The 18,731-nt window shown below is 39.4% G+C and overlaps 1 protein-coding gene and 1 non-coding gene across 3 annotated transcripts in view; one reads left to right on the top strand and one right to left on the bottom strand.

Annotated features, from left to right (window-relative positions):
- LOC117232926 (sestrin-1) overlaps window positions 1-18,731 on the top strand; it is a 150,441-nt gene that overhangs the window by 100,201 nt on the left and 31,509 nt on the right. The window lies entirely within an intron of this gene.
- On the bottom strand, window positions 12,932-13,004 carry Trnaa-agc. Its single transcript has one exon. It is a non-coding gene; the product is annotated as a tRNA-Ala (tRNA).

Genomic DNA, 18,731 nt, shown 5'->3' with positions numbered 1-18,731 from the left:
TTCAGATTATTTTAGTCTGAACTATGGTAACCTTTCGAATGTCTAACTATTTCAAAACGGCTCGTAACGAAAGAAGAATGAACCTAATTTCGAGCATCTTCGAAATAAAAAAGACAGATGAAAAAAGGTTTCATCAATCACGCCTGTCCAAAAGAGACGACGAATTTTTCTACGTATGCTGATAGGAACGTGAAGGCTGTGTAACGAAGCCCCGTGTCGAGGAGACGTCGCGTAGATTCGATCGCTGCGTATTAATCATCGTTTACAAGCTTGGTAGGTTGCGGAGATGGGGAAACCAAAACTACTTGCTCTTTCGTCGTCGACCGACACGTGGATACAATTGCCTGGTAATTTTATTGCATTCTTCGGTTGCTAAGGCTACTGTATGCAAGACCGGTTTTGCAAAGTGACTTTAACGCCTCGCTTATAATCTCGGATCACGGCTACTGGATCGAGCTTCACAGAGAGTCTCTTTGTTCCACGTAAATGCGACCACAGTGTGGCAGCGACTGCTACATATGTATGACTGAATTTAGTCTCCAATTTAATTAGCAAATATAGGTTCTCGTTTGCGCGTGAATCGATCGAGTTTGATGCCTTCTCTCTCTCTCTCTCTCTCTCTCTGTCTGTCTCCTCTTCCTCTTATTGTTTATGTTTTTAGCTGGTCGTCAAAGTAAATCGCGAAAGTGGCACCAAATTTTGCTCTTCGTAACTTTGTTAAATGTAACGGAGAGCGAACATTGATTCTCGTATTCTCGATTTCTCGTATTTCGTCTTCTGTACCTTTCGATACGTTTCTTTTTTTTTTACTCGAGCGTGCGCGACTCGACGTGTTAATATGAAATTAAAAATACTTGATACCGAGCATACTTCGAAATTGGGTTAACGAGTGGAAACAAAAGCTACGCTCTTGCCTCGGGGATAAAACCAAATCGGTGTACGCGTATATGGTCAGTCACAAAGGACTATGCACGTCTATCGAATCTCGCGTGTTTGATTTATCAGAGGGAAGCAAGTAAGAGTAGACTTTGTCACGGAATCTGTTACATGCAAAAGGACTTGCGATTTGTGCAGTACATTAACATATTCCTCGAATGATATATTATTAGTTTTATTTACTCGCAGTAGATCCGTCAGCGATCATGCGTAGCGAATGTGTTTTTATAAAAATAAAAAAGACTCGACGAGAATAATTGTTGCAATTATCATGCACGAGTCATTAATCACATCGTCACTGTCAGGACGTTTATTTCTACGAGATAAGGTAGGTGGCTGGGCTCCAAACGCTGCATAGGATTTGGGAAACGTATGCAAAGTACAGCTGAGACACCCCTGTTGGGCAAGGGAAATGAATCCTTGAAGGGGAAGAGATTTCGTGAGGATTCTCAAGAGGCAGAGAAGTCTCATACCTGCGTCTTTGGAGAGACACGAGCGAATATAGCCGTGAACGAAGAAAAAGCATGGACCGACCGTGTAGAGAGTAATTTGAATTCGTTGGGACGTACAGGCGTTCGAAGGGTTCCTGTAAAGGATCATAAATTCTCGAAATAACCCTCGTTTCTCGAAATATCCGACGAAATCTTCGATTCGCAGCATTCGATAATGAAATCACGTGTTCGTGGTTGATCGTTGCATTACGCGTGTTTACATTTTTAACGTATGTACGTACGTTTCAGCAATCGGCTGTGTCGCTGTGATGAAGCGTTAAAAGCCATTTTGAAACAATAGAGAGTTAGTCATATTGTTGCGAGGTCTGGCGAAGAGAAGGCGATGGTCAATCATAGTGATTTCAATGCAAGGGATCAACGGCTCTTTAAATTCTCTCTTTCGCGGTAATAATATGAACTTGCTTGCTTAAATCTACCGATTTACAGGTCCGTAATCACGCGCCGTACTTTCCGTAGCCACTGTATGCTGACTGAACTTTCAAATTATCTCGAAACGTAAAAAACGATGTTCCACGGAGAATATTTGTTCTGCCGTGTATCGAAGATGAAATGGTAGAACCTTTGAAGTTTCAATATTTGCTTTAGTCCGACGTGTCGCTGCGATGGTGTGAGAGAAATTGTGTTTCGAAACGACACAGATCGTAAACGATGATTTTGTAAGCCGCGAGACCGTTCGTTCGTGCGTGAAAGTTTCCCCGTGGAAAAAACAGCGGGTAACAAATTATCCATAAATTTTGTTATGACGCGTTCCGAATAAAAGGGTGAACCTTGGAGTAGATGGAAGAAAGAAAAATACGTTTCGATTCGAATCACGCGGTACCCTCGAGTGCAACAATGGCCTGTTCTTTGAACGAACAACGAGGAGGGAAAAAATCAAGGGGAAATAATCACCCTTCGTACAAATATAGGTCACGATAGAAGCGGTGGATAATCGTGTGTGTTGACCAATAACGTGTACATACACAACGGAGCCACTCGTGCAGATTTATCTGCAGACCGTAGAACAAATTTCCAGATAAACGTCTGTATACCGAGAGTTTCTCGTCTCTCGCGTTAGCCAGCATCCCCAATCAATGGTTCGTACTGTCTTCTTCGGTTCTGGAAGGTTCTTTTAAATTCTAGATAGAAGTATCGATTAACGTCGATTAATCCGCTGGTCATATGTGACGACTCGAGAACCTTCGAAGATAAACCTTATTCGGTAAATACGAAAAAAAGGAATAGATTAAAGTTATCAGCTTTTTGTTTGCTCCTAATTTACTCTCTATCGCGAGGAGAAAGTTTCGATATATTAATAAGAGTAAATTGAATTTTCTCTTTGACGTTCTTATGAATCATCGTGGTTCGTTCCCCTAAGAACAAAGGATACGTCGAGCGTGTTTCTATCGGATTGCTGTCAGGCTTATACGATCGTTATCCGAGGAAAAATGCACAATTACGACCGATTAAGTCTATCTATAGTCCCTCGTAGTCTATTTGCAGCAGCTGACGAAACTCGTTTCCGTGTTGCATCAGTCGTCCGATAACCGACTTTGTTGTTTACCGATCGTCGATAATTATGCTGTGTTTCTTTCGTTCGATCTATCTTCGCTCTTTCCTCTCTCGTGATCTGTTCCACAAAGTCAAATCTCTCTTGTCAAAACACCGATACCCTCGATTACGAGCCAAGAATCTCTCTTGTCTCATCTCGAATATTCATCCAATCCCAATCCGCGTTTCACGTAAACCGATCGATTATTTCGTCATGTACCGTTTCATCCACCGAAAGTTACGCACTGCCATAAATATTAGAACAGCATTGCAGCACCCTAATGCGTTCGCAGAGTTCCCCAAAACCATTTCTGCTCCGCGACCGTAACACGAAACAGCTTCTCCTTCCAGAGATCCACGACGATCCTACGCCTCTGGAAACAGCTGATCATTCTCACCAATCCCGTTGTGCGCACACATAAAATCACCAACCCCATACTCACCTTCCTGTTTGTAAATAATTTGACCGTGTCTTTAATTTTTCATGGAAATTTCGTCTCGTGTCAGTCGCCGGATCCAGTTGAAATTTGATAGGGTCGTAAGCGGCTTTTCATGCGTTCTACGAATACCGTGGTTTTAATACAACGTCGATCATCCCGTACGAAGTGCCGGAAACGAAGGGTGCAATATTTATTCGACTACTCGATTTATTTTCGCTCTATCAATCGGCACGAATGGCGATGGAACGCAATAATTATTTTATCTAAAGTTTCGAAAGTTTCGAAAGTTTTACATTATACAAATAAAATCGTATATCTATTATTTGACAGCAGGAAATACGTATCTTTTTTTTTTTTTTTTATTCGCATGCTATTCTCCGAGCAACGAGCTCTAACGTTTCCTCGAGTGTGACGACCCCACATTCTCCGATTTTTCAATTTTAATCTCGTATTAGATCACTGAACGAGCGCCGAGGATTTGACGAGCAGATTAAAAGAACGAGATCCATGTTTCCTTTCAACGAGCCTGTTCTCGTTCCACCGGAAACGAAACGTGTTTCTGTTTCTACAGAGCCTGGAATCAGTCAATTTCTCTTCTCGAGGATCATAAAAGCTCCGCCACGAGACCGGCTGCGAGATCTTTTCTTCCGAGCTATCGCGTTGCGCCGCGTTCAGCCATTATTACTCGCGAGGCACGCAATTTCAAACGAGCCACGTCCTTCGACGGGGTCCTTTTATTATTCCGTTGACACATGGCCCGCAATCACTTCTGCACCCTTCCGCAGTCACGGCTCGCTTCGTGACGGGGGAACTTGTAAGGGATTCTCGTTCTTTGCGCCTAATCCACAGTCGCTTTCACCGATCCTCGCGTGTCTGTTCATCGAGATAGAAATGTTGCTTTATTTCTATCTTCCTCCATATCGGCGTTTTTCGTGGAATTATTTAAGATACGGTGGGAAGATCGAATCGTGTTGCACGAGAGTTATTGTAAAGTTAAATTATCAGTCGGAAATCTAATCTTATGCTTGCTGCAATTCAATATTTCTACACTACCGATGGCTACCCTGATCCGCTGCTAATGGCGGTTCTCAGAACGGTCGATCGACCTCGGTATTTTACGATCATAGGAAAATGGGCAAGGATATGATATATACTATTCGTCATGGTTTTATATCTCGATCGTAAAATGCATCACGCATGCGTTCCTCGATCCTCCGTGACCCTATAGATTATAGATTATAGGTCGTATCGAACGAAGAACGTCAGACGAGACGCGCAAAATCAATGTCTAAATGTGTCTAGTATGACTCACGAAAGTATTTGAACGCTTTATAGAAAAATCTCTTATGTAGATATACTTTATGTAGCTTATAGAAATCATTTTAAAGGTCGCACAAAATATTCATTGTTTCAGTCTAGATATTGTTTAGATATAAACCGTGCGACGTCCCTCGTTATTTGGCCACTAAGGTTGTGCGCTCTTAGAAATTATGGAAAAGGCTGACAGTTATATAACGGGAACAAGGCCACCCACGAGCCACGTTGGTAGGAGACTTCCTCCTTCTAACTTCATTCATTAACGCTGGCCATAATCGATGGGTATCGCGGATTTTCATAACGAAAAGTGTGAACAACGAATCTGCTTCCTTCGTTCAAAAAATACTTACACACCGAGCTTTCCTCCGTAACATGAGAGCGGAAATTCAGTTAACTCTCAATTCGAACAGACTCAACACCGCAAGACTTCTTCGACGACAACATATCTACCAGGACTCGAGCTCTGTCTTCAGATCAGTCATCATCTCCACACTGATTCTCTCATCTAAGAGCAACCCATTTACTCTTCACTTACTTCTTACGCATCGGCGTTACTATCTTGTGTAAAGTTGTTGGAAATACATATTTTATAACCCTGTTAATCGCAGCGTTATACCACCTCAACCACTCCCATTATCTCAACGGAAATCAGGGGATCGATCCGGTCTCGGCGTCGATTAGTAGAATCGTAACGGGAATTTGCAACTCCCGTTGACGCGTTTCCTCGCGAACGCGTCCGGTCGAAAATTCATCGGGCGTATCCTTAGAATTTTCTTTCGTATTTGCGATGCTAAAAGAACAGAGTTGGACGATGTAAATTCTAATGTAAATTTCGATGAAGAGAAATTGCGAATGAAATGTTGCGTTAAAGCAACGTTGGTCCGTGATGAGTAAGCCAAGGTAAGGCAACTGTATATTAATTTCTTGCGAAGCGAAATTATGCATTGTGCCTGCAATAAATGTCTTGTATCTTCTATATATATCGTCGGATTTGTTGCAAACTTTCCCAATATGTTAGAATAATTTTGTCCGGTTACGATGCTAAGAAAGTTCCAAAAAGTTTTCTCTAACGCGCATAATATATCCGTGAAAGTTTTGTATGGCAAACGGCCCAACACTTTGTGAATCACCTTACGTCATGAGATTTTATGCCCGGACAGGCAAGTTTTTCGCCATCATGGCACGCTTTCCCGCGTTTCCTCTGCGAGCTTCGGTTAATTTACTATCGCATAAAAGTCGACTGCTACGGTGAAGGGTGCGCATCGATTTGGCAGAGTCCGCGACAAAAGGAACCATGTTGCGTCAAGGGACGCCGCTGTCCTTTGATCTTATTGTGATACAATGTAATTTGATAAATTTATTCCGACATAAAAGCCACCCTTGCGGCGCACGTGGGAACGCTTCGAGGTTCTACAAGACACTGATAACGGTAATAACAATGGGAACAGCTACCTTCGTCGCTTCGATTCGAATATAGATGAGTAGACTGGAAATGTTTACGCATTCGTAGAAAATTTCATCTTCCACGCTCAATGTTTCATATGAGCGAGAAAGAAGTTTTATTTGCTTCATGGTATTTATGGAAACGTTTACATAAAAATTCACGGTCTAGCGATAGAATAGAAACGAGATAAGAAAGAGTAATTCTAGCGAATTCTTCGAACTCGAAGAACTATAAATATGTGGAATTTTGCAATAACTTTATGAAATTCTTAAGAATCTCTGGAGTAACGTATGCTTCGGTTTAACTTCGTCTTTCGCCCGTTGCAACATAGTCCTCTTTCAATGAAATTTATTTACGACTAACTCATCGTTTATTGAGTTTCGTCAAAGCCAAAACAGAGATAAATCCGTGACAATATAGTGAAAAATAAGTACGCGAAAAGAACAAAGATGGACAGACAAAATGAAACATTTCATCGATATTAACCGACTTTACTTAGGTTGCTTGTTTCGAGAGGAAGCTTCGGTTAGAATATGATATTCGATCTGTCTATTTCAGAAGAACAAATTAAATCAGTCAGAACGTATAAATGAGACACAAACGAAAAAAAGAAAAATGACGTGACAATGAATAATGAAAGTGGAGAGAAAAGGAAACTGATATCGGAATTTTAAAACGATATCGTTGCACGAATTTTCGAAGCAATCTAAGAAAATATCAAGGCTATTTGCTGTTCGATAGCGCTGTTTATGAAATTTTCATCCGGTGTTTGCGTCGAACGAGCGTCGATACGCGGAAAGGCTTGAAAACGTTGAAGATAATTTTTTGCCTGCGTCATCTTAAGGTGGAGGCGGTTATTTTTTTCTGATATTTCGAGTATCCAATTCGTTCGATCTTTTATATAACACACCCATACTGCCCTTCTTAGTCAGAACGTTCTATTTAGCATTTCTTCATTTTCCCAGATATATTGAAATATTTCACGCTTCTGGTATTTCTTACCTTTCAAATATTAATTAAACTTCCTAGCCAGTTAATATTTTTAATCGAACGAAGAAAAATAAAGATGACACAGAGAAAATGATTTAATTCCTATCTCTCTCGGCTTCAAAGTGATAGATAGGACATTTCAGCCAACGGTGACAGTACGTATACTTAAAAGTATACTTAATATCAATTATATCAATCTTACTAAATCATCCGACCATCAAATATACCGCCTCAAACTTCTACAAATACGATCGACTTTTTTCTCGACAAGTTAATCGTTTTCCGATTATCATTCAACAAATAACACCAGTCTTCTGAATGAAACTTCTACAAGCAGCTCCTTAACCGTTCTTCTTGTATTTACAAGGTTAATAGGATACCACGACGAAATTCCGGTATTTAGGAACTACTCTTAATAGGAAGTGTTATGGCAGTCGTTCATTCGATATTCTTGATCAGTGGTTCGATTCTCGTTCAAACGGTCAAATCGATAGATTAGCTTGTTATGAACGAGTAAGCAGCGAACTGAACGCGATTATAAATGAAGGGTAACATTAATCTTTCTGTACTTCGATCAAAGTTCAAGCGATTAAGAGGTAGAGTGTACATGGTTCCATAGTCATTCAAGACGTTAGGTGACCTATGGCAGAATTCATTTTCCTTCTTAACCCCAGAATGACGTTCATAATTCTTATGACTAACAAAGACTTCGTTTGGATTAGATAATGTGTTCGATCGTAGATTATCGATTAAGTGAACCGTGATTATTAGACGAATAAATCATTCATCGGATCGATTATTAGCAAAATAATATCCAGATTATAATCAATGTGAAACAATATTAGCAGTGACTGTAGATATTTTTCTTAGAAATTCACAATGATTTCTAAAACCTTCATCGTTGGAGTTGTTATTCATTATGTTATTTAACTCTAGTAATTATTGTAACATAATATTATAGTATATCGATAGCGTCCTATAACGCCTTGAAAAAAGGTACGAAACCATGTGAAGATATACAGGATGGTTGGTAACTGGTGGTACAAGCGGAAAGAAAAATAGAAGTCGAAAATATAGAATAAAAATTAAAAAAAAAATTTTTTTTTTAATTTTTCCATCGAGACAACGATCTACAGTGAGATCCGTTATAACGTACCGCGCGTGTACCGAGCGAAAATTCAAAGTCGATTTTCTCCAAACAAAGCCTCGAACGAAAAATTTTTATTCTATATTTTCGACTTCTTTTTTCGCGTAGAATCACCCCGTTTCCGCTTGTACCACCAGTTACCAACCACCCTGTATATTATGTTATGTTGTCATCGGAATGATTGGAAACATTTATATTTCGTTAATAATTAATGATTTACGGTTCTGTTCCCGATGACTGATCGATGTTATCAGGTGTTACAGTCGACTGTCTTTATCGCGCGAAAGTGCAGCAATTAAATGACTCTGGCGATATTCAGTAAACAGATCATGTACGGGTCAACACTTGTACTTGGTTGATGTACCATGCAAATTATGCAAGATTGTTATTTCATGCTGACCGTAAGTGGAAAAGTTGCTTGTAAGTGTCGATTATGCTGACCGTAAGATGGAGCAAAACAATCGAATATTTTTCACAGTGGCAATCACACATCATCCAGACTTTGTCTTTCTGACTTCGCTATTTCGAGTACTTATTTTTCATTTTTCTTCCATTTCATATTCAGAATTTTATTTCGTTCGCTCATACGTTCATACTCGATGAATTTTATTTCGTTTCGCTCTTCCGTTTCTTTAATCAAAAAATTCTAGTTCAGAGGAGAAGCGGAATAGTCGACGAAATCTTTAATTTGAAGAAACTTCGAGCAAAGTTAAATCGTAATAGAAAAATTTATACGACTTTAAGTCGTAAAACATATCGCTATAGGTACTCATAAAAGCATGAAACTCCATTACAAAATCCCGTAAATAAATACAAATTTTATGCATCATTTCTTGTATTTACCTGCTTTTCGATAAAAAAGAATGCACGCCTAACCTTCGTATAATTACATTTTATTTACCGCATCGAACGTTTCACGACGTGTCGCAATAGCGAGATTTGATCAACGATTGGCGAAAGAAGAATCGTCACAGCAGCGATTGGCCGCGAGTATCGATCGTTCGACCGATACCGCTTTATTGTCTTCCGACCAATAAGAAGAGCGTGCATTTTCGTCTTCTATTATTGATATTTCGTTGTCAATAGACTGGCAGATAATACGCTCGCGTATTCATCAGTTCCTGATAATGTTCAGCACGATGTTTTCGTGAAATGAGAAACGAGAAACGAAACGAACGGTCGACTAACGCGTGTCGGGATGACACGGATATCTGTACTTTATCAGCCTCGTGCATTGTTATTGCAAAATTCTGCTGCGTGAAATCACGCCGATGAATCGTACTTGACAATACCGCTCTATGTATTGGTCGCTTCAGCCATGTCCCATAATTTTGTTCGAACGATCGATTACCACAGCGTTATTAATTTCTCTTTTCCATTAGTCAGAGGACGTTTGGTGATTGTTATTCGGTATTATTTATCGAGTCAGCCGATATCGTTGATCAGGAAAAAAAAGATCTAATCTTCTTATCTAGATACATCACGTTTCACTCCCTGATTGTACTTCGTTCCATATTCACGTTTTAACTTTGCAATGTTTGAAGAAGACACGTGTATCGCTCGACATTCCTCTGCCTTTACATATTTGCTGTGATCAACTATTTTGCAGACGAATCTATTAACCTCTTCAAGGGCGAATTTTTAAGCAAAAGATAATTGCTCGTTATTGTTCAAGTGTTTATTTAAATATATAGATACGTGAAGCGTGACAGCTGAACATCGTCGAAAATATTGGCGATAGAATAAAACGTTGTTAAGACAGTTTTTAATATTCTAGGAGCCACGACTTGTCGCGTTATTGAATTCTCTGTACACGAAGGAATCAAGGACATCTCAAGGTCACTTCTATTTCTCTAAATAGATGCAAACATTTTTCTATACACCGTTTGATGCACTTTTTAATTTTTTATAAACAAATAATAAGGTAAATCGAAAATATAAGATCGAAAAGCGATTAGATAAAAAAAAATACATTAGCTTCAATGTATTTAAAACTTATCGTATGAAAGACATGAAAAACAAAAACAACAAAATACTCTACATTGTTTCTTCCTGTCTTTCGTATTGCATCACCAATATTTTTCACAATATTCAGCTGTCACACTTTACGTTCATAGCCCTGTATATCTGTGAATACTAAATGGGAGATACAATACTCGAAGAATATATTGATACGTCTAAGAAACGTAGTTTCTTCTTTTTTTTTTTTATTTAATTTGTACTTTACAATTTGTCCAGCTGGATATTTGGTAAATTTTTCTAACTAAATTGCTAAATAACGTGTGGATGGTTACCCTGAGCGGGATACCATCCAGAAACATAGTGTACACACATATGATCATATCTTCCAGAATTATACTTCAATTACACAAAAAGTGAACCTACACACACGTATCGATATCTTTCAAGAGGTTAGCACTAGAAACAGATGATAATCTTCTATTTCTTTTTTTCTAATGCATTATATATAGCTATATATGTAGTTATATATAGATATGGTATTGAAGATAATTTATATACAAGATAATTTATCTGAGGAATGTAAGTCAATTTTAAGGGAATATAATTTATTATCGATATAAAACGTATCCCGATTTATCCGATTTATGGTAGGAGACGTGTAAAATAGTCAGTTCCATTCGCCCTTGTCGACGATTCTACAAAGAATAAATCGAATGTACTAGACGTGGCAGTCGCAAAATATCAGGATCCGCTAGTTTACGACACCGTACGGGCGAGGGTTTAAAATTTATGTCACCCTCAAGTGTCGACGCTCTTTCTTCCTACAGCCGAGGGTAACGATAGCCAAGTAGTCGACCCAAACGTTCGGACTTGACATTTTCTTACAGGAATATTCACGTCTGATAACCTTAATTGTATTTTTCGGAATGAAGCCTAAATTACAGAAAAGCAAAATCTACATTCACATGCAGTGATTACAGTAAGTTAGCTTGATCGACCAGACAGCTTTTTGTCAAACGATGGAGCATCGGGTAACCAAGCCACTGGTTTCTGCCCATTGTATCCTTTTGCCCTCCGAATCTCTCCGTCTAAATTAGCCACTGCTCGTAGGCAGCGATCCACAGCAATAGCAAAACCACGTTTCAGGGTAACCCCGAATATGGAACAACGCGATACGTTTTGCGTCACAGAATTATTTTACGTTGAAGTAGAGGAGCGTTTATACGTCATACCGAGCGTTTGCGTATCTGTGAAACAGGCAATTCGTTTGCGTGTTATTAGAGAAAATCTTTGTACCGCAGCTGTTTGATATGATAATGCAGCAAACTTGCGAACAGCTTACTACTTGTCACTGTTAAAATCGGATTGATTCGAGGGGAAAACAATACGTATCGCGTTGTTTAACTGGACTTAGTATCGATATTGTAGCGTGACAGATGCATGGACAACGTGTTGATAAACGTGGCTGTCCTTCTTATTCAATAAATCTTATTAAATAAATCCCCTATCGAAATTTAGATGGCGATCTAATCTATATTTGCGATGACTATTTATGTAGACGTTCCATGGTTCCCGTGTAAACACAGATGCGATTATTTTTGTGTGCGTAGATGATCTAATCGTGTCGATAAAAAATGATAGATACGTAATCGATACTTTAGTTACACTATCATATAAAGTAGATATTTTTCGCGTACATACAACGCGCGTCAATGTCAAACTTCGAATTTCATTAACGCTAAACTGAGACGCGATAATAATAACTGTATTGGTAAAATTCGAAACCATTTGGAAAATGTATAGGGAGGTTACAACGTATTTATTAATACTAAATGTAGACATAGTTTTCAAGTATCCACGATATCGTCACATGTACGTGACTTATCAGGAGTTGTCAAACTAAACGGCCGTGATAGACACGAGGGTAGGGAACATATTCGTCTATGACAAATGTTCGATACGATTCTCATTCATTAGAACTCGCTTTATGGAGTGCCACACGTGCTCAAATATTCTGCGCCTTTCCCTTGCTACCCGACATCGGGTTTCAATTTGTGGCTCCGATTCTTGTAACGTAGTAACTGGTGTATCAAGTAGCACATTTTTTATGTAACTTATCACGTTGGCCTATAACTCACATATATTCGGTTTCTACGTAAAAAAAACTAAATAGTATGACGAAGTATCGCAATATGTGAAGACTGCAGAGGAAGAACATGACAAGTCGCATTTTCTATCTTTTACAGAGAAGCAGTTTCTCAACCAATCCCGTGTTTCCAAAATCTATTTTCGAAGCTAAACATGTGTTCTTTCATCCCGTCCAAAATTTATAAAATATCTTGGCTTCCACAAAACTTCGTCAATTTGTCAGCTATTTTTAAAATACACGTCTTTGGAGCTAGCAGATGCTCATTTTCGATTACGTCACGTTCAAATTCTCCTCCCCTGATCGCGTAATGAACACTGAAACCAGGAAATGTACTTGTCATGTTTCTCCGCTGTAATCTACATATTTTATATCGTACGAAATCGTCCATTCGTTTGAAAACGATACTCGTATTTAGAAACGAAATTCGCATACGCTTAATGGAATTATAAGATCGTTGAAAATGACTCGTTTCATGATAATTTCGACAGGAAAAAAAAAGCAACTTGGAGGCGCCGGGCATCGATCCCGGTACCTCTCGCATGCTAAGCGAGCGCTCTACCATCTGAGCTACGCCCCCTGATAACGGACGCTGGAATTCCGCGAAACTTCCGGAGTAAAGCTCCGATAGCATGACACAATTTCTTCTAATTGATTTTTCGCTGACTTGGCAGCGTTAATTGACAGCCGGTTAATTAAGAAGTCGATGCAACCGATTAGACGTAAGAATCGAACAATTGTCCTTCGAGGAATTCGTTTATCGAGGGTCTCCTCTGTGTTAGTCATTGTTGAGTCGCCGTCAGTGTATGTCAGATCGTTGCACTCTATCGTTTAACTAAATGGTAATGATACAATATTACGAACATAGAATTACCGAATCGAAAATTATTTCAAAAGATTCGAACGATATACGAGCCTCTGCTAATTACTTCGAAAGCTGCTGCCATCTTGGATTTCCAATTGGCAGCAATTGATTCTATATACGTGTAACCTCCGCTCGGTCTTAGTTCCCAAGATATAGGCAAAAATCTGTCGGTACTACTACTACAGTGAATTCTGTCTATAATTGTGAGTATGCGTTGGTATCGGTTATCAGCCGCCTTGCAACGCGCCGATTTAAAAAGCTAACCCAAACCCAACTCTTATCTTTTGTTTGTACGTAGTGCATGTAAACGGGAGCTGCGCGTGCTTGAGTATTCTGGGATCAATTCAGGTTACAATCCTGTATACAACTGCGTATTAAAAGCGATTATCTGTTTCTTCATGACGGGTCAGATCCGCAGGCTAAAAGGACATTACCCCCTAGATTTAAACATTAGATTCAGCTAGAATCAAACTTACGATAATCACTTATTATTATTCACGTTATAGTAGCACGCTAGAATAATTTACTCGTAATTCTCAATGCGAATTTATTGTACAATACTCCAAAAAAAAAAAAAAAATCTGTTTCTTCGACCAACGAGAGTCGTAAATTCCCGTTACGATTAGACAATCGACGCCACGAACTGGTCGATCCCCTATTTCGATTAGGATAATAGAGGTGATTTAATGAGTAGAAGGCTTGATTAACAGTTCAAATATAAACAGTTATTGGGGAAACTCACGTTTCCACAATTTTTATCCGATGGAGGAAGGAATAAGGAACCTTTTGACTCGAAGATGTTTTGTGTCATTTGATGGCTTTAATGGTAAATCAAACAGCCTCATTTTATGACAGTTCTTTAGGATTATTGCGATCCGCTTAATTCTATGTGCACAGTTGGTGACCGCCACGAACATAAAGGGTCACCGGACGTAACACCATCAATGATCTGGATTAGGTTTGGATTAGTCTTTTATATTCGGCCGGTGTGGGGCAGGCGGTCATAAGTTTGAGTTATAAACAATAACATAATTACAATTCATGTTATGCTTTATATTTTATTGTTATCACGTGAGATTGGAAACTTTCCAGTCACAATTTCGAGGCATTTAATTATTCGACTGTCAAAATCGTGTTGCCGTTGGAAGAGATTTTCAAAGATGTTTCTTGCTGTCTCGCATATGCGATTGTGAATGACTATTTAGATTCGTAAAGTGTAGAACAAAGATAAAGGATATCAGTGGCTGACGGATGTAAACAGTTCGCCAAGCAACGAACTTGCGAGTGTGTCACAGACACGCACACATACGGGCAAAATTCTCTGTAGCGGCAGCGACAATTTTTACAAATTTATATCTCGAAAACTAGAAAAGTCTGGCGGTAACACGCAAACGAAAAAGTTTAAAGTATTGATTTCTACAACATATTAAAAATCATCGAAATGGAAGAGAGCTGCAGCTTTCTGAATTAATTAGCAAGTTTCTTAGAAGCCAAAGTGATCGACTCCATTTTTTGTTCATTTCTTAGTTCCATTGCCTAAGTACACGGTTAATGTTCAGTTCTCGATAAACAAGTGAATTATTTCTGTAAGTTATTTATCGTAAGAAATGACATAAAGAACAATAAATAATAGTAAATTCTAATTTGTGGAGCCGATGCATGTGGCTTCTGAACGGCCCCTATGTATATAAAATGAAAGAATTTGTTTGAATTTTAAAGTATTATACACACGATTTGGCAGTAAAATTTGGTAATGTTCTTTCGCGTCATTAAAATTCATGGATTTCGGTCTTCTGCTTCATTGTGGCTTCTTGCTCCACTTCGACCGATAATAACGTCTCCATTGTTTCGAAGGCTTTTATGTACAATGATGCGTCATTAGCAAAGATAAAGATGATCCACTAATGCCACGTGGTCCAAAAGCGTGGCTCGTGCCATAAAAACGTTTTACACAGTCCGATAACACACTAACCAAAGAAAATGTCGGCGACTTGACTCGAGTATTGAGTCACGGTTAGAACAAAGGTGTCTTTAATCGGTCGAAATATCTGTACACAAGTTCGTTGGTACATATTTGCACCTTCGAACTACTTTGAAAAAACATGTTAATACCACAAGTGTAGATTATTCGATTCTTATACTTTTCATCGATAAGCAGTCGACAGCAGCTCCAAAGTTTAGATTTTGATATATTTTACTTAAATATCAAAGACCAGAGATTACAAATTATTAACATAAAAAAGAGAAGAATTCATTACAAGGTCTCTTAAGAAATATTACGTAATTTACTTCAATAATTGTTAATCCTCTGCAGTCATATATCGAATTAAATTCGATATTGTGTCTCATTCGATTATTCTCAGTGTCGACGTATGTACGTATGAAACATATTGCTCCCTGTGTTGGAATTTAATTCAAGAAACACACCTGCGGACACATTATTAATATTTATGCAAATTTATGTTTTTACGAACTAAAGAAACGGAAGAAATAGCAGCTGAGAAGGGATTTCCTCCAACTATTATAACGAGTACTTGTAATACTCCAAAATTAGCTTATTGAATATATAAAATTTTGTTTTGCTCTTTGATATAACAGATTAATATAGGTGGCAGAAAAATAAATGTAGAGATAAAAAGAAAAATGAATGATAGAGATTGTTGCGTATTATCGACTAAAGAGCAACCGGTCAGGTCAAACCGATCGGTCGATATCGCATACCTCGAATGACTTAACGTTCAAGGTGGAGGAGATGGAATAACTCGAGTGTTAGATTTAGACGGCACTTTATTTGTATTCGTTGCTTGTAGTTGAACTAAGTTGGGACTTTGTCGTCCTGTGTCTGTAGTCTTCGTTGCTTGTAGTTGTACTCAGTAAGGACTCTGTCGTCCTGTGTGTACTGTCCGATGGTTGAAGCTGAACCGCCGGGTGCCCTTCCGGCTGATCCTTGCCTCGAATCATTACGTTTACTATCCTGGGAGGACCGGTAATTCGGAATTGCCTAATGAGAGAAATGGGCCTGTCCGTGCCATAAACGGACGGCCAACTAAAATTCCGAACAGAGATAAGCAAGAACAAAGGATGCATATGATGAAGAAAATAAAAGGAATGAGAATAGACCTGTAAGAAGCGATAAGACACAGATACGATATAGAAGTATAAAGGAAAGTTATAGCATAACATCGTTATAGAAAACGCTCAAGATTACAGAAAAAGGATAAAAAGGAACGTTCTAGTTCCACTAGTTCCAGCATGGAAGGGAGAAAGTGTCAGGCTGTGCGTGTTCGCAACTTTTACGATCCTCCGGAGTTCTCGGTCCGTAAGGCATTATTGCACAACACGAAAGACAAAGAAAAAAGTAAAACAAGGGAGAGCCAAGAGAGTTGAACAGAACTTCCCTCTTGATTTACTCGCTATTCCGGAAACAGCCCTCTTGACTTCCGCGCTGCGTCTTTTCCAATGTTGCAGTTGTGTTTCTTTCCGTGGTCATAACGGTTCGCGTGTCTTCGGCACGTGCTCGTCCATCGTTTACCACCTCGACGTCTGTTTGCTCGTTCCCTCATCAACTAATTCGTGACCATTTTTTATCTTGCAACAAGCACTGTAACGCCGCTTATCGGGCGTCGTTTTAGCGTAGGACATTGTGGTGACTCATTCCCTCGTGACTCGAAGCTACATCGACGTCCTTCGCGTTCCGTCGCGCAATTTCTCACAAACTATCAAAACTTATTATTGTTATTGTACTTGGTCGATTTTATTAAAACTCTGACGACAAGAAGTCATCGTAAAACGCGTCAATAATTTTTCTGCTGGTCATTTGTTTTTATCTTAACTGAAATGCGACCTGTTAAAGCGAGGCCGAATAACAGGGAATTCACTGTAACAGCACAGATAGGACACTGCCTGATGATTTTATGTAGAAAAGACAGACCAGATAATTTCCTATCGATGAAGTATCGGCATAACCATAAAATTCCTAACGTTAATACGAAGAAAAAAAAAAAAGAAAAAAGAGAAGTTTGATATACGTATAAGAGAGGGGTGACGAGAAAGGAATTCCCGTGGATAGATAAGTCTATTTTGCAACCGGAGATGAACGCGACCCGTTAATCTACACCGGCGATTTGCAGTTCGTCACAATGTAATGGAACGATAGTTCGCAACGTTACAGCTGAAACGTTTCATTGCCACGTAATACCTTGCCGGGTTCGCGATGTGACTCATCGCCGCGAAAGGATTCTAAAGTGTTTTTGCATCGGCGGCCTTGATCCGCCAGTTCGATGAGAGTTCGCTCAAAGCAAGAGGGAGAAAAAAGGAAGAACGAGCACTTTGGTTAAGTCATGGCGGCCGATTAGACGCGTCGATCAATCATTCCGCTATTTTCCTTCGCGTCTGTCGTGCTCCTATTCTTGCTACGACACACTTCTTTTTTTTTTTTATTATCATGATACAGTTCGTTACGTGACTTTAACAGCGAGATCGGATGATCGTGTACGTTGCATCATTGAGAATATAAATCTGTCTAGTTGCAACGACTTCATGCTGCTCTTCTGTACTTGTTGACCGCGGATTTTTATAGACATTCGTATTTTTATGAACACGCAAAGAGATAGAACTTAATACCGACTCGAAATCGAACTGCACTATACTTTCATGAATTATACTTCGAAGATTTTATATATCTTTACATATTGTGCGCGCTCTTTGCACTCTTGTATCTTTAAATTTTTCATTAATGCACAAACATCCGCGGCTTATTTATTATCCATTACTCCGGATGCTTGTATGCACCTAAAAGCACTTACCAGGAACCTATATAAAGAGTATAATGATTTCGATAACGTGACTCAGCGTCCTACGATCCAACCGATGGTTTTTCTCGATCAAACATCAACCTAGCAGTCCGTGTCGCCTAGTGGCAGCTGACGAGACCATTTCGATGATTTTGCTAGCAACAGCTGACCGTTGCAACGCATAGAGAGTAGTTCTCTCTTCCGTTATAACGGCACAATGCGTGCGACCGGCTGAAAGCTATTGCACGCCAGGAAAGAACGAGCAAGAGAAAGAAACGAAGGAAAAGAGAAAGGGATAGATAGATCGGTCACGGGTTAGACGGTGACGCGTGGTTATAATATAGTGGAGGGGTGGTTGGAAAAAAAGCGGAAAAGCGGAGAAAGCAAGAACAAAACGAAGCTACCGAGAGTGTTGCTCGGTCGTTTGGCGTAGGGAGATGTAGGGAGGAGGCGGGGGATGCACGTGAACGAGACAGAGACTGGATAAAGAGCGAGAAAAGAAATAGGGGATTAAAGCGGAATGAGAAAGACGGATGGATGTTGGAGGAGGGCGTGGAAACGGAGAAAAGAGGTACGGTGGAATATCGCGATGTAGGGAATGAACAAGAGAAAGACGCGAGAAAGAGACACGAGGAAAGAGTGCCTGCCA

Source organism: Bombus vosnesenskii, unplaced genomic scaffold, assembly GCF_011952255.1.
Source record: "Bombus vosnesenskii isolate JDL3184/JDL3185 unplaced genomic scaffold, Bvos_JDL3184-5_v1.1 scf7180000013263, whole genome shotgun sequence".
Lineage (NCBI taxonomy): Eukaryota > Metazoa > Arthropoda > Insecta > Hymenoptera > Apidae > Bombus > Bombus vosnesenskii.
Note: the sequence above shows the minus strand (reverse complement) of the source record. Positions and strands in the feature narration are given on the sequence as shown.